The sequence below is a fragment of the Neltuma alba genome, unplaced genomic scaffold, assembly GCF_004799145.2.
Source record: "Neltuma alba isolate B1F8T4 unplaced genomic scaffold, ASM479914v2 tig00001644_pilon, whole genome shotgun sequence".
Lineage (NCBI taxonomy): Eukaryota > Viridiplantae > Streptophyta > Magnoliopsida > Fabales > Fabaceae > Neltuma > Neltuma alba.
This window is the reverse complement of record NW_021632549.1, coordinates 1-16797: the sequence shown is the minus strand read 5'-3', so window position 1 is coordinate 16797 and position 16797 is coordinate 1. Positions and strand designations below refer to the sequence as shown.

The 16797-nt window shown below is 34.1% G+C and overlaps 3 pseudogenes; 2 read left to right on the top strand and 1 right to left on the bottom strand.

Moving 5' to 3' along the window:
* The first annotated feature begins 4318 nt into the window (after positions 1–4318).
* LOC114760787 (IAA-amino acid hydrolase ILR1-like 4) lies at positions 4319–7143 on the top strand (annotated as a pseudogene).
* A 2973-nt stretch (positions 7144–10116) lies between these two features.
* Positions 10117–14236, top strand: LOC114760811 (IAA-amino acid hydrolase ILR1-like 4; annotated as a pseudogene).
* A 698-nt stretch (positions 14237–14934) lies between these two features.
* On the bottom strand, positions 14935–15846 carry LOC114760817 (glycosyltransferase BC10-like; annotated as a pseudogene).
* Between the last annotated feature and the right edge of the window lie 951 nt (positions 15847–16797).

The window sequence follows — 16797 nt, the reverse complement described above, 5'->3', positions numbered from 1 at the left end:
GGTTACGTAATATATTAATATTAGTGACTTAACTATTACTCCACAAATATTACTGTGGCCTTTTCATGATACTTCCTCGTTCCTAATGATAAGAGCTGGTTAATTAGTTGATTATGGTTACAAATGTGAAATATTTATTCATTTATTTCTCATAATTTTTCCTCAAACTAATTTTTATGAGGCTAAAATATACATTTATAGTTCTTTAACTTTATATAAAGTTTTAATTTTGTTTGTTAACTTTAAAAAATATATTTTTAGTCACTTAATCCTAAAATTATTAACAAAAAATTGTGACTTTGATATTTTAGATGTTGATAAAACATTCTCAAATTTTAATATATTAACTTTAATTTTTAAAACAGTCATGATTGTCACAAAAAAATTATCATTTTAATTTAATGATTTTAGGGTTAAAAGATCAAAAATATAGTTTTGTTTAAGGTCAAAAGATTAGATTAAAATCTTGTATAAAATTAAAGAATCAAATATATCTTTTATCCTTTTTATAACTTATAAAAATGCATGTATCTAATATTACATAAAACTATTTTAAAGAAATTATCTTAGATTTGTTAAAATTAAGTAATGCATATTGATTCCTTAATAATCTACCTAAATTAGTTAAGCAATTTTTATTTTTTTCCCCAACAAATTCAGTAGCTTTTATATCAAATATTGATGGAGTAATATTTTATAATTTTATTCATTGCTTTGCCAAACCGCTTATGGCGAATGGTACCTATTAATCCATGGAATTGCAAAGTATACATGAGGTCAAGGAAAAGGTGTTGAAGTGACTTCGAGATTATTGATCCATCACACGTTATCGTGGAAAATGGACTGCAATGCTTCTTAACTTCAATATTATTGTCAAACATTGTTATGAGATAGTGCAACACAACGTTTTTATTGAAGACTTCTTTTGAGCCTGAAACTCAAATGAGAAAAAGTCCAATAATCAACTGTGATAACTTGGGGCCTGGACTTACTGAAATCATTGTTATCAATCCAATGCGCTTACAAGACTCAAAAAAACATATATAAAGGTTCAAATAGATATCTTTAATAATCAGCAACGAAGGAATTCTAAAAAGAAGTTAATGACTGTGAATAAACCTAATCAATCACATGAAAAGATAAAATGAGCAAAAGAAATAAAAAAACAAAATAAATTACTATAATTGAAGTTATCATTGGCTCAATTTGGCAAGTGTACGAAGTTAATCATGATAATAAATTACTACATCCAATCCCTAATATAATATAAATTCAATTTAAATAATAAATTAAATCTTATATTAAGAATAAAAAAAAGTACTAGAAGGATAATATTATTCACTTTTAGGAAGTGTCCTCATATTTGTAAAGACTAATCAGTTTCATATCAGCTCAATGATCCAAGAAATGGGGCAGCACTGCACAGTTCACGACTATCCTGCTATATTAAATGAGGTTATACACGAAGGAGAGAGAAAGATCCAATGAGTTATTGGAATGTGGGGAGCCATTTTATAAGATTTAATTTGATATTTGTTAATGTATTTTTGCTAATTCGGTCGTTAATTATTTATTTTCTCTTCTTGTGAAAATCTTTCTTATCACATTTTTCATGCATTTTCTTTTATCTTTTTCTTGTTTATTGTGAGGTCAAATTTGAAAACAAAATTATATTTTTAACCTATTTACTCTTTTTAATTTAATTGTTCATTATCTTCTTATTAGTTATTTGAAACTTACAATAAAAACAAGAGGAAGTGTATTTAAGCATTAATTGCATGGATAAAATTGACAAATGAACATTAAATATTTTTCAAATGACTTATATTTTGGACTAAATCATTTTTCTAAAAGCGAATTATATTCTTCGACAAAAAAAAAAAACAGAGGGAGTACTGATTTGGAGAGCATTACATATATCCAACTATCTTAGAGGTTCTTTCTTCTATTAACTCTTGAAGCTGTGGGGTGTGAAAAGGAGAATAATGAGCTTTGGAATTTACCTTGAATAATCTAAATATTATTGAATATATAATAACTTGTGCTCAGATGACTACAAATCCCAGGTTACTACGAACGTTAGGAAGAACATGTTCACTTAGCAGTTGACGACTCGACTCTTGACAATGGCTCTTGCGGTTGCGGTGGAATTATCCGAGATAAAAGTAGCAGATGATTGTCCGGATTTAGCAGTAAACTCACAATAGTTCCTTCAGCCATAGCAGAGCTTTTAGCTATGTTACAGGGTTTCCCTTATGTTGGTCTACAGGTAATAAAAATGTGTCTCTTTCATCAGATTGCATCCCCAAGCAATTAACTTGGCAACTAGAGGATGTGACCAAGATCACCCATATCGAGACATTATTAATGATATTCAGTTATTAATCGATCGGCATTGGCAGGTTACCTTTTTGTATAAACCCAGAGAGGATCTTGGCTGGCTAGATATACTCCCCTGATCCTATTTATAAAATACTTACAACATGTTTTACACAGACTAAAGAAAACCTTAAACTATATTAACTCTTCATTAAAATGTAACAATTTTTTAATTTTATCCCTATTTAATATATACTCCTTTAAAAAAAAATAACTATCTACACTATAATAATATTATGAATGACAATATGGTACATTCATGGTAAAAATTTAATAAAATGACTTATAAATAGGACAAAAAAACCTTCTCTCTCTGCCTTATAAATAGGACTAGAGGACTATTAGCTAAAAATGCTCACACTATAGAAACACCTTTTTGTATCTCTAACCATCCTCCACCTATTCTACAGTAAGCGGATGGGGATAAGGGTTGAAGATTTGTTTGTTTTTTGTTTTGTAATATTGATATTTGCATTACAGTTTTTTATTCCAAAAAAAAAAGTTACCTCATTAATCTTAAATGATAAAGCCAGCAGCTATAATTGAAAAGAAGTGAAGGAAACTCACTTGAGAGAGTCCAAAGGAGTGGCCTCATCGCGAGAAACAAGATGGTGTAAACTAACAATCACATTAGAAGGCTGGAAGCTAGGAACTTAGTTATTATCACAAATGTGTTAAACTACTTAAATTATCCTATGTAATTATGTGTATTGGAATATCTTTCGATGGGATTCCTTATTATCAATAGGAATATTTTGAGAAAAATAAAAAAACAAAATTGATTAAGGTCTTCTAGTTAGAACCAAATAAAACTCTTCAACTAACTCTTATATTAAATACTAAAAGTAGTATTTGATATTGGAAGGAGTAACATGCAGCTTGCTTATTATTTTTTTTTTTGTAGCAAAATGCAGCTTGCTTATTAACTTGCTCATATTGCAAATACAATACACCACCCTACTTTACTTACAATTATTAAATTTTTGAAATAGAAAAAATTAATATGCAGGTCTCAATAATTTTACCAGATTATTAATAAGTTTTTTTTATATATCTTTATAGTTTTACTTAATTTTTAATAGGAAAAATTGTAAAAAAAGATCACTGGAAGAGAAAAGTTACGTACAAAGACCCGTTCATAAAAATTGTTGTCAAAACCTATATTTATATTGTCATAGGTCATTGTTGATAATTTTTTTATTTGAATACTCTTTTTTTTTTGGGTCATTTTTTCTTTTTAATAAGTCCTTTATGTATTTTTTATTAGTTATTTGAAAATACAAGGACTTAATTAAAAATTATATAACTATAACTATTTGATTAAAAAAAACACACAAAATTAGGCATAACTGAATCCGTGTGAACCAACAAAAATTTTTTTGTTAACGTGCATTCAACACTTCGAAATATTTTGTAATGCATCCAATACTTTAAAGTATTTTTTAGGGACATCCAGCATACACAATATTTTTAGTTGCTTGACGCATCTAAGATTTTTTTTTTTAAGGTTTTAGACGCACAAAAAATATTTTACGGTGCTAAGCGTATTTAAAAAAATGTTTTAAAATGTTGGATGCATATGAGAAAGAACTTAACTTTTTTAAATATCAGATTCAATCCTGTCTTCTGATTGGAGGATAATATTTAAAATATTAAGGTGGCCTCCTCAATGCTGTCTTCTGATTGGAGGATAATTTTCAAAATATTGGGGTTGCATTTTCCACCTTATCTTCTGACTGGAGGACAGTATTTCGTCTTTACTTTAGTATGCGACAGGGTGCCCTCTGCGAGGATGAGGCCACTTCGTATATTTTTCACGTTTTTAATTCCACTGCATCCAACCCCTTGGCCACTTGGCACTCCCATTCATAGTATCTAGTTCACTATTTAGAACCCCAATAAGCTACCTCACTTCATCGCGTTCATCTTGATCCTTCTGTTCCTTGATTATTGGGGGAAAAGAAAGTACTGATTTGGCGCCCTCTTTTGGTTGCTCTGGTCTGAACTTCTTTCCCCCTACTCTTCACTCGCAAAGCGATCATGGGTTTCTTCTGGCGGTTCAGTATGATCATCGTCTACCATTTCTTTATTGCAACCCCCATCTCCTCGGACCCTTCTTTGAGCTCACCAAACAAGCTCTTTTCGTCGTCCTCCGAATTTTTAAATTTTGCCAGGAAGCCTGAGGTTTTTGATTGGATGGTCGGAATCAGAAGGAAGATACACGAAAATCCTGAATTGAGTCGTGAGGAATTTCAGACGAGTGAGCTGATCAGACGAGAACTTGATACATTGGGCGTATCATATAAATACCCCGTTGCAGTCACCGGTGTTATTGGCTATATAGGCACCGGTCGACCTCCTTTTGTTGCTTTAAGAGCTGATATGGATGCTCTTCCTATTCAGGTATTTCATATTTGAATTCTTCATAATAAATTCTCTCCTTTTATTTTTCTCCAAAGATCATTCGCTTTTCAGATGAATTGAAGTGATGGTAGTTCATAGATTCCGACTGGGAGGAGATAATTTTGTTCGCCTCTCATCAAATATCATCATTGCTCACTGTTTGTATATATGTTTCTGAGTGTTATTTTAATCTCTGAATATAATAAACTGATATTAACCCTTTGGTGAGTAACATGGAGATGCCAAAAATACTACTTTGTCCATCCGCTTAACATATTGATTAATTTCTTGGTTACCCCTGACTTTAGGAAATGGTGGGGTGGGAGCACAAGAGTAAAGTTCCTGGAAAGATGCATGCTTGTGGTCATGATGCTCATGTAACTATGCTTCTCGGTGCGGCAAAGATCCTCAAAGAGCATGAAAAAGAGATCCAGGTACGTTGTGGTTTTTTTTTTTTTGAAACACAGATATTTCTCTTACACTTGATCTTGCCATGTGAAGTCTTCTTAGTCTTCTATTGTTCTGTTTTTCTCCCACTCAATGATACCTGACGCCATTCATTTTTTGTACCTCTAAACTCTAAATAGGGAACTGTAGTTCTTGTTTTCCAACCAGCAGAGGAAAAATATGGAGGGGCTCAGAAAATTATAGATGCTGGAGTCTTAGAAAATGTCTCTGCTATCTTTGGAATGCATGTTCTACCAAACATACTTATAGGTGAAGTGGGCTCTAGATCTGGTCCTCTTATGGCGGGAAGTGGCTCCTTTGAAGCAGTAATAAGTGGAAAGGGAGGTCATGCTGCTCTTCCTCAGCATTCTATAGACCCCATTTTGGCAGCTTCTAATGTGATTGTTAGCTTACAGCATCTTGTTTCTCGTGAGGCCGATACTTTAGAATCTCAGGTAAGTTTCTTTCACTTCTTTTCAATTACCACCGCACTTGTTTATTACACTTTGCTGCTTAACCATCTAAGATCCATAAGTTTGTACCACATTTTAAACCATCTAAGATTAGTAAGGTGAAATTCCAGAACTCCTTATTCTCCCTTTTAAACCCCAAAACCTCAGGCACATAGAAAAGAACCTCCAAGGTAGATGGATTTATATAGTTCTCTCCATACGTTTAAAATGATCGATATGTTACTATTTGGCAGGATGTTGGTGAACTAATTAAAACAGCGTCTGCTCTCATGTATCCTTGAACAGAAAAAAATCTATGACATAAGAAGTGAGAATTTTACTTTTAGTGCATCCCAGTAGTATGCGATTTTAATCATGCAAGTGCAAGAGGAAGTGAACATGAAAGAATCCACAACATAGCGTTTTGTACTGAGCTTTCTTAAAATGGACTCCAAATGCCAGGAAATCATCGTTATCCCTCTTATAAGAGTTTCTATTTGATGGAAATGAATAGAAATCTTCGAGGATTATCCTTGCTTAGATTGACTATACTGTCTCTGCCTAATGTTAAGATTGTCTTCACAGGTGGTGACAATAGCAAAATTCCACGGTGGTGGCGCATTCAATGTTATCCCAGATTCTGTCACTATTGGTGGCACCTTCCGCGCTTTTCAAAACAAAGTTTTATGCAACTAAGGCAACGGATTGAGCAGGTGTGACAGTTAGAATATGTCCCCCCCCCCCCCAAAAAAAAAAAAAAGCTTAATCCCTTGTTTTGTATTACTACCTCAGTCATATGTTAAAGCTGATACGTCTCTCACAGGTTATCACGGACAAGCTGCTGTACAGAGGTGCAATGCAACAGTTAACTTCTTCGAAGCAGAGGATACCTTCTCCCCGGCGGTGATTAACGATGGAAAATTGCACGAGCTTTTCCGACAGGTTGCAGGTGATATGCTTGGTGTAGAAAAGGTTAATGAGGTGAAGCCAATGATGGGAGCTGAGGACTTCTCATTCTATCAAGAGGTTATCCCTGGTTACTTCTTTTTTATTGGAATGGAGGATGCTTCTCTTGGACCACTAGAGTCTCTGCACTCACCTAATTTCAGAGTCAATGAAGATGTTCTTCCTTATGGAGCTTCACTTCATGCATCATTAGCTACTAATTATCTTGTTAAAACTCAACAGCATGTAAAAGTTGCACAAGGGATGGCTCATGATGAACTATGAATCTAGATTTATTGGATCATTGTGCTGATATGAAACTGAATAGTCATTGGAAATCCATGCTGGCCCAAACTGAGCTGATATTGAGCTTTGGTTTGATAAGGTCACTTCCTGGAAGTGACTGTTGTTATACTTGTAAAGGGTCGATTCAAAGCGGGGGACAGGTGGAGCACAATCCCCAATGCTTCTATTGATTCTACCAATCCACAATAAGTAACAGTATTCATGGGGTATATTTTTATGATTCATTATATTTTTGAAATATATAATAAATTTTTTACAAAATATAACTATATTTTAGAGGTTGTCTTGTTTGGTGCAAATTTTTTTTTTAAGCTTTTGGTAAATTTTTATTAAAATCCTAATAAATATTGCGTGGGTGTGATTTTTTTTTGTTTGGGTAAAACTGAGGCATTGTTTGGTTTAATGGAAAAAAAGTGTAATGAATTTTAACAAAATGAAAAAGAGGAGAAAAGAGAGATTTTAATAATCTCTATAAATTTTTTAGCGTTATTGTTGGTACAACTTGCGGTTCACTATAAGTACTAATTCAAAAAGCTACAACGAGAACCACAATTACAAATTTGGAGTTATATTCTTCCGGTTCTAAATATAAGACTCATTTTGTAATGCAAGTTACACTATATAATGGGTCTTATAGTTAAAGCCGGAAGAATATGTGAAAATCTAAGTGCTTAACATATGATTAATATTTATAAATTTATTTTTACCAAAACGAATGATTAATTAAATAATTATTTCACCACTTTCATATTATAGGCATTATAGTCATTTTATCTTTTTTTCCTTTTTCCTCATCAACTCATTATTTTCATATGCTAAATGCAATTTTTTTTTATCAAACTATTTTTCATTTCATGGTATACTGTATGCTGCAATCATGCTAGTTGAATTATTTTTCTACTCCTCCTCTCTTCCATCCTTCAAAATAAGTTTGGTTGACTATTATTTTGGGACAATTACAATTAAGTCTCATAGAAGAAAAATAATTACCAAAAGGTCCTAATAACAACTTTAACAACTTATGATAACAAGTTTTATAGTAGAATCATAACTTCTGGACTTGTTTTTCAATTGTTTTTTTTTTTTGGGACTTTATTGTAATTATTCCTATTACTTTGCTCTTCCACCCATCCCTTTCCATCAAAATGGTTTGGCAGTATTTACTTTGCTCGTCCATCCGTCCCTATCCATCAAAATAGTTTGGCAGAGTATTTCCTTTTCTTTTCCATCCGTCCACTTCCTCCACTTGATATCGTAACCTCTTCTTATTGTTCTGGTCTGAGCTTCTTTCCTACACTCCTCATCTACCATTCTTCGCTGCAACACTCGTCTTCTCAGACACAGCACAAACTAACTCCATTCGACGTCCTCCAGATTTCTAAGTTTTGCCAAGAAGACACGAGGTTTTTTATTAGATGGTCGGAATTAGGAGGAAGATTCAGGAGAATCCTGAATTGCTTTATGAGGAATTTATATTTAATGACCAATGTATCCAGTTCTCTTCTGATCAGCTCACTGGTCTGAAATTCCTCATAAAGCAATTCAGGATTCTCGTGAATGCTTGTGGAAGCACAAGTTCCTGGAAAGATGAATGCTTGTGGCCTTCATGCTCAAGTTAAGTACTACTACCTCCGGTCTTTGATATAAGACTCTGCTTGACTTTTATTTTGGTTCTAAATATAAGACCTCAATCCACTTTGTCTCTCATATTTATGCATTTTTTTTTCTTAAGATAGTCCTTCTAATAATTGTAGTTCTAGCCAATATAGTTGATTAGTAAGGATATTTTAGGAAAGACAACACATATTTATTACAAATAACTAACTTAACTTCTTTCCTTAATCTCCTCAAATTAATCAATTGGGTCTTATAATTAAGAACAAAAGGAGTGATTTTTATTATTAAATTTAGAAGTCAAAAAAGTCAAAGAAGATGAATAAGTTTGGTACCTTCATTTTCTTTAGTAAAGCTCATGTAACTTCTAAGTTTGAAATTTCAGCTTCTATTATCCCCGTATTGGCAGCTTCCATTGTGATTGTTTGGACTCTCAGGTAAGTTTCTTTCACTTCTGCTTTTTAATTACCACCACCCATTCATTTACATTTAGTTGCTTTACCATCTAACTTGAAGGGGATAAGAAGGAAGGGAAAAGAAAGAGAAAGAAAATGAGGGGATATTGTAAAGTAGCAAAACCATAACAAAATTCATTTCATTGTCATCCAAGTCTACCCTAAATAAGTCATAGATTATATATTTTCTTTACGGTTGTTAGGACTAAATATCCTAAATATGATCCCAAGCAGCACTATCGATTTAGATTACCAGATGTTACAACAGAAATAAATATATCTTATTCAACAATTAAATTGATGATGAGTTGTGATGAATTCCCCATAGATCACCCAACCTTTTAAACGAGTTCATGATATATTCATCTATATAAAATCAACGCATGCATGACCGTTGATATTTTTAGCAGTCAAGTTGCTGCGACTTGAAACTTTGCCGGCAATATCAAATCCAAAAATATTTTTGAATGTCCAAAGGTTCTAAGTGAAAAATTCTCAAGCAATTTTTATCATAACTCATATTAATTCAACAAAAGTTAAATCCTGATAAATTTTCTTTTTTAAAAAAAACAATTTATAAATATCAAACTGTTTTCATCTTTCAAATATTTTTTTAGCTAAAATATACATTTAATTCTTTAATTTTATAGAAAGTTTTAATTTGGTCCTTTTAATATTAAGTTCTTTAACCATAAAATTGTTAACAAAAATTATGACATTAAGATCTTAAATATTGATAACGTTCTCAAATACGAATATATCAAGTTTAATTATTAAAACAACTATAATTATTACAAAAAATCATAATCTAAACTTAATAATTTTAAAATTAAAGGACTAAATGTATATTTTAATCTATTTTTTTATCAAACTATTATTCATTTCATTGTATACTGTATAGTCCAAGCATGTCGATAGTTGTTGCCAAAAAAAGAAGGAAAAAAAAACATGCAGATGGTTGGAATTATTCCGTTCCTTTTCCATTCATCCATTTCCTTCAAAATAGCTTGGAAGAGACCAAGTGGGCGTTTCCATTGATCTTTATGAAGATTTTGTGCCCTCTTTTTATTATCCTCTTCTGAACTTCTTTCCCACATTTTCACACGCAAAGCGACATGGGTTTCTCCTGGTGGCTCAGCATGATAATCATCTGCCATCTCCTCGCTGCAACACTCATCTCCTCGGACACTTCTTTGAGCTCAAACAAACTCTCTCCCACGTCCTCCGAATTTTTAAATTTTGCCAAGAAGCGTGAGGTTTTTGATTGGATGGTCGGAATCAGAAGGAAACTTCACGAGAATCCTGAATTGCTTTATGAGGAATTTCAGACCAGTGAGCTGATCAGAAGAGAGCTGGATACATTGGGCGTATCATATAAATACCCAATTGCAGTGACCGGTGTTGTTGGCTATATAGGCACTGGACGACCTCCTTTTGTTGCTATAAGAGCTGATATCGATGCTCTTCCTATTCAAGTACTTGAATTCTTTATAAACTCTCCTACTCCCACTCCATCAATTCAATATATAATGGTCAATCGCCTTTTAGATGGATTTGCGTGATGTTAATTCATAGCTTCCGACTAGGAGAAGCTAAAATTTCTTCGCCTCCTCTCAAATTTCATCATAGATTTCATTTTTTGTGTTTTCACACACACACACTAGCAATTTGTTCCGTAAATCATTAGACTGTTTAACTTCAGCTCTGACAGTATAAGTTGGTCTCTGAAAATGATAACCGAATATTGGTCCTTTTTTTAAGTAATTTGGTGATTCCAAAAAGACTGCTTTGCTGTTCTACTTAAATTGATCAAATAATGGAGAGGCCAAATGGTTAGAGTGCTCTCGATATGTGTATTTTTGTGTTGATTAATTTTGTTGTTGCCCGAGTCCTTTAGGAAATGGTGGAGTGGGAGCACAAGAGTAAAGTTCCTGGAAAGATGCATGCTTGTGGCCATGATGCTCATGTTACTATGCTTCTCGGTGCCGCAAAGATACTCAAACAGCGTGAAAAAGACATACAGGTCTATTTTGCTCTATTTGGTTTAGAACATTGAAATATTGCTTTTACGATATTTGAAAGCGAGGTCACTACACTTCATTGTGCCAGAGTCTAATTCACTAAACCTTCATTTTCTTTACTTCGGGCAATTTGTTATCATTTTCTCCCGGTAAAAGGTCATGTAACTTAGTCTCAAATTTCAGTTCCTAAAAATTTGTTAAGAAATATGTTTGACGGTGGTGTTCAGTATTTAAGTACTACCGGAAAAGAATAAATGTTTCACAGGACAGTCAATCATGTGGTCTACATCTCTTCAATTGTATTGTTCTGTGTTTCTTCCACTCAATGATATCTGTTATCTTTCATTTTTTGTCTTCTAAACTCTAAATAGGGAACTGTAGTTCTTGTTTTCCAACCAGCAGAGGAAGGAGGTGCGGGAGCTAAGAAAATGTTAGCTGCTGGAGCCTTAGAAAATGTCGCTGCTATCTTTGGATTGCATGTTATGCCAAACATACCTATAGGTGAAGTGGGCTCTAGATCTGGTCCTTTTATGGCTGGCAGTGGCTTCTTTGAAGCAGTAATAAGTGGAAGGGGAGGTCATGCTGCTCTTCCTCAGCATTCTATTGACCCCATTTTGGCAGCTTCTAATGTGATTGTTAGCTTACAGCATCTTGTTTCTCGCGAGGCTGATCCTTTGGACTCCGGGTAAGTTTCTTGCTCTTCTGCTTTTTAGTTACCACCACCATTTATTTATATTTAGGTTCTTTACTATCCAAGATCAGTAAATTTTTACCACATTTTAAACCATCTAAGATCAATAAAGTGCAATCTCAAAGCTCCTTGTTCTCCTTTTTGCATCCGAAAGCTCGAGCAGATAGTAAACAGAACATCCCAAGGTAGTGAGACATATCTTCTGCTGTCCAAACACTTCAAACAATCTGGTGAACAAATTTAAACAGCATCTGCTTTCGATAATGCTTCTGGAGCAGAGAAAAACATCTGAGACATAAAAAATGAGAATATTTGATGCAACACCCACAAAGAGGAAGAGATGGGGGAACAGAAAAGAGATGATGAGGAGAGAAGAGACAGAAAGTAAGAGAGGGGTTGGCAGAGAAAAGAAGGGAGACATAAGACCAGAAGGGGGGGGATATGAAGAACTTGAGGGGGATAAGAAGGAAGGGAGAAGAGACAGAAAACGGGGGGAATATAGAGTAACTAAACAATATGAAAGTTCATTTCATTATCATCCAAGTCTATCTCCATAATATATAAGGGACATATATACATACATAAATATATATGTGTGTATATATATATGTATGTATGCATAGAGGTTGAGGTTTCCTTCTCATGAAGGAAACATCCAAATGCTCTAGCCAAAGGTTTCCTTCCTATGAAGGAATTGCTCTGCCATCATTACAAAAAGAAACTTACTTGCTCGCAAATAAAGTTAAAAATAAAATAACATTAAAAGTAACTATTGCCTATTTATTTCTAGGTTTCTCTCAAAATATGTTAATTCTCATATTCCATCAATAGTACTATCGGTACATCTAATTAGTATACAATGTTAATCTTAGAATGTAAGCGGATTTGATAGACTATAAAGGGTAATAAACCAAATCCAGGACATGTTGCATTCTGTAGCTGAGCCATATGGAATGGATTCCAAACTCTAAGAAATCATTATATTATCACTTATTAGAGATCATACTTGGGTGAAAATGATTATAAATCTTGGAGGGTTTTCCTTGCTTAGAGTGACGATCCTATCTCTACCTAACATCATGATTGTCCTCACAGGTTGTGACAATAGCAAAATTCCAAGGAGGCGGTGCTTTCAATGTTATTCCAGATTCTGTCACTATTGGTGGCACCTTCCGCTCCTTTTCAAAAGAAAGTTTTGTGCAACTAAGACAACGGATTGAGCAGGTGTCTATGTTAGAATATGTCTCCCCCACTTTTCTAATGCTTATAATTCATTTTTTGTGTTTGCATTACTACCTAAGTCATAGATTATATGTTTTCTTCATGGTTACCAGGACTAAGTGGCTTAAATTTGATCCCACAAACGACATGAAAATGCTGTTAGATCATGGGACAACACTGTCAATTCAGATTACTGGATGTACGAACAGAAATAAAACTATCTTATTCAACAATTATACTTTAAATTGATGATGAATTGTGTTAGGAATATACGGTGAATTCCCCATAGATCACCTAACGTTTTCTAATCGAGTTCTTGGTAGTTAATTTCAGGCATGATATTGTATGAACGACATATTCATCCATATATCATGCGTGGCATTTTAAAAAAAAATCCATCTTAATTTTTGCATTAATCTTGACTGACAATCAATTTCTATGATCATTAATTACTCTTCGCAGCTCTCAATGAAAAATAAACACACTAACATGATTATGTTGTTACAAAAAACAATTGTAAGCTATTGTTTTGTTTTGCAATCCTACTTCGGCTTAAGGCTGATAAATTCCTTCAGGTGATCACTGGACAAGCTGCTGTACAGAGGTGCAATGCAACAATTAACTTTTTTGAAGAAAATGCCTTCTACCCTGCTACCGTTAATGATGGCAAATTGCATGAGCATTTTCGACAGGTTGTAGGGGATATGCTTGGTGAAGAAAAGGTTAATGAGGTGAAGCCAATGATGGGATCTGAGGACTTCTCATTCTATCAAGAGGTTATCCCTGGTTACTTCTTTTTCATTGGAATGGCAGATGCTTCTCTCGGACAACTTGAGTCGCTGCACTCACCTAATTTCAGAGTCAATGAAGATGTTCTTCCTTATGGGGCTGCGCTTCATGCATCATTAGCTAGTAGCTACCTCCTTCAACTTCAGCAGAATGTGAAAGTTGCAGAAGGGATGGGTCATGATGAACTATGAATCTAAATTTCGTGGAGAATTGGGCTAAATAGCTGATATTAGGCATTGGTTTGACGCATTATTTCGTTGCAAATAGGGGAAAGAGCAGTAGCTCAAATTCAGAGATTCTGTAGTCAAATAAAATTATGAAACCTGATTTCTCTGCCGTAAGTTACTAGCTGCAGTGAAGTAGAAAATAAATAAAAAGAAAACGAGAGTGCGTGAAGGGAGGAATTGGAATTCATGCACACCTCTATTTCTAATATTTGCTTTTTCTTTAATTGTGTTTACAACACTATTATAAAAATTTAAAATTGGTACCTTAAATCCTTTCCCTTTTCTATTCAAGTCAATAATAAATTTTATATCTATGAAGAAGGGTATCCTAAACATCAACCACTTTGGAGGCCAAAAGAACCATGGAGTTACCCTGCTCCCTCCTGCCTTTTCTTTCATTCGTTCTTATATTCTGTTCCTCTAATTTGAGCCTTGTTAGGGTGGAAATGATGAATTGGTTTCTTCAATGTCACTTTTTTCTAGTTCACAAGGATCAAATGAACATCTTCTTGTTACAGGTTTTTGTCTACTTGACCTTCGGCTTACTATGATAGTGGTACTTTATTCTCTTTAAGATGAAATAAATTTTACAAAAAAAAAAAAAAGGAAGAAAGACAACATTTGTAATCTTACAAAAGCGAATGTTTTCACCTCAAGCTCGGAACTCACGTAATTCCAATTCTCTCATGTCAACCAATATTTATAAGATTAAAAGAATAGATGCAAATTTCGTCTTTCTCCTTCAATTAATTATTCTTCATCTATCACAAGAAAAATCTGAACATGAAGTGTAGGTGGTTATTCCTCAAATAGTATAGACAAACAAAACAGGTCGTCTAGTAATGAGCAAGACATGCTAAAAAGGAAATGGTGCAATTTTTATTAATTTGGTTACAGCTTATTAATTTGGTTACAGCAGCATAGGACTAAATTAACCAGCAAGCAGCAAACTAATAACCCAATAAAATTAGTATGAATTGGGCTTATACTTGGTATAAAAATGTAACTAAGTTCAATATCCTATACGTCTAGGAGCAACTAAATTCTGCAAAAAGTAGGGAGGAAGAGAAGATTAATTGTATGATGTGTCTATAAGGAGCTCAGCTAACTTAAAACTATACTAACATATGCTTCGAATAAGCCTCCTTCAAAGATTCAACTCCAACAAGCTAGACCATTCTCAAATTCTTAGAACTTTGGATGCTATAGCTAAAAGAGGACCCAAAGCATTAGGTGCAAATTTTCTAGCAAAGAGGAAACAAAGAGATGATGGCTGGTTATTATAAAGACATGTCTGCTCTTCCAAAATTTTCTTGAAGAATTCCTCTTTGATATCATCCTTACCGAAAGTAGCCGGGTGAGCGCCACCCCTAGACCAATCAACATAAGTGAGGCTCCTATTTGCCAAAAGATGAGGAGTGTTAATGGTTAACATAGTCTGGAAATAGTGCTCATCCACATAGCATGCATGTGGTGTGCAAACTCTTTGAACTTAGGATAGTAAGTGCTGTCTTCAACTATTCTAACTGCGAGTTCCCGGTTAATTTCAAACCACTGTGGTCCTTTACGCCAGTCAGATAAGTTGACCTCAGGAGCCATGTGTTCATTATAGCGCCCTCTACCATAGGGACCAGGTTCATCAACTGCACCCATGAAACTGTACCATGACCGGGATATATATCGATACACAATGCTGAAGTTCTGGAGAGGAATACAGGACTCAGATAGGAGGATGAACCATTCATTTGACATATCAAGCAGTGCATTAGCCAGGAGTCTTCTTTCACCATCACACATGCTCATCTTTCCCCATTCTGCTAACTGCTTAAGAAAAAGCTGATTAGTAATTTCATAGTCATAGATAATGCTCAACCAAAAATTTGTCTCCAAATTCATGCCCCAACAAACACGTTATCAAAATCGTCTAAAAGCATCTTTTAGTAGAACAAGAATGTACTCCCAATGAGGTGTTGGACGGAACTGTGTTTGATAGTTGGATTTAAAACTTTTGTGATTTCTCTAGGCTCCGAACATATATTGAAACAGTGTGTTTTCTTAAAAAAGAAATTCAAATGCAATTGTTTTGCCGAATATATATTTCAATGCCACACAACTTTCTCTCCCCCCCCCCCCCAAAAAAAAAAGCATTTAGAGGGCAAGAATTAATGGTGCAATGATTACAAGCAGGATTGAACTCATCACCACCCACTTACAGAGGAGTTTCATGGTGTTAGTCTACAGGCCAATGCCACACAACTTGACAATGAACAACAAGACATTGTCAAGAAGAAACATGTGACATCAGGACTCTGATAATGATTTTTTCCTAGTTCGAGTAAGTGTGCAATCTGATTGTAATATTAGTTCGATGCTTAACGCATCAACAATTAGATAAGAACGGAGAATGAACCTGACATTCATGAAGAGATGTGTTAAGCATTGAGCTAGTATTACTACACACATATAAATACAGAGGTGGAAGATACTGATCCAAATCGTTGGAGGCTCAAAGTCCAATATAGATTGCAATACATGTATCTCCTCAAAATCACATCGCCATTTAGCATGAAGCAGTTTAACAGCTACTGAACTAAGTACAGGACAACCCACCAAGCAAATAAGGTGTTTACGCTTATTCTTTCTGAGAAGGATTATTCTCAAGGTTTTATTTGGTTAAAGTGTAACTTTGTCTCGAAAGTTTTCACTCAACAGCGTTGGCACCCGAAAGTTTTTTTAGATGCAAATTGCCTTGAAAGTTTAAAATTGTAGCAATATTTCCCCTACCATTAAAAAATAAAAATGTTAATGGTCAATGTCACTACTTTAATGGTCAATGTTCGTTTCGGT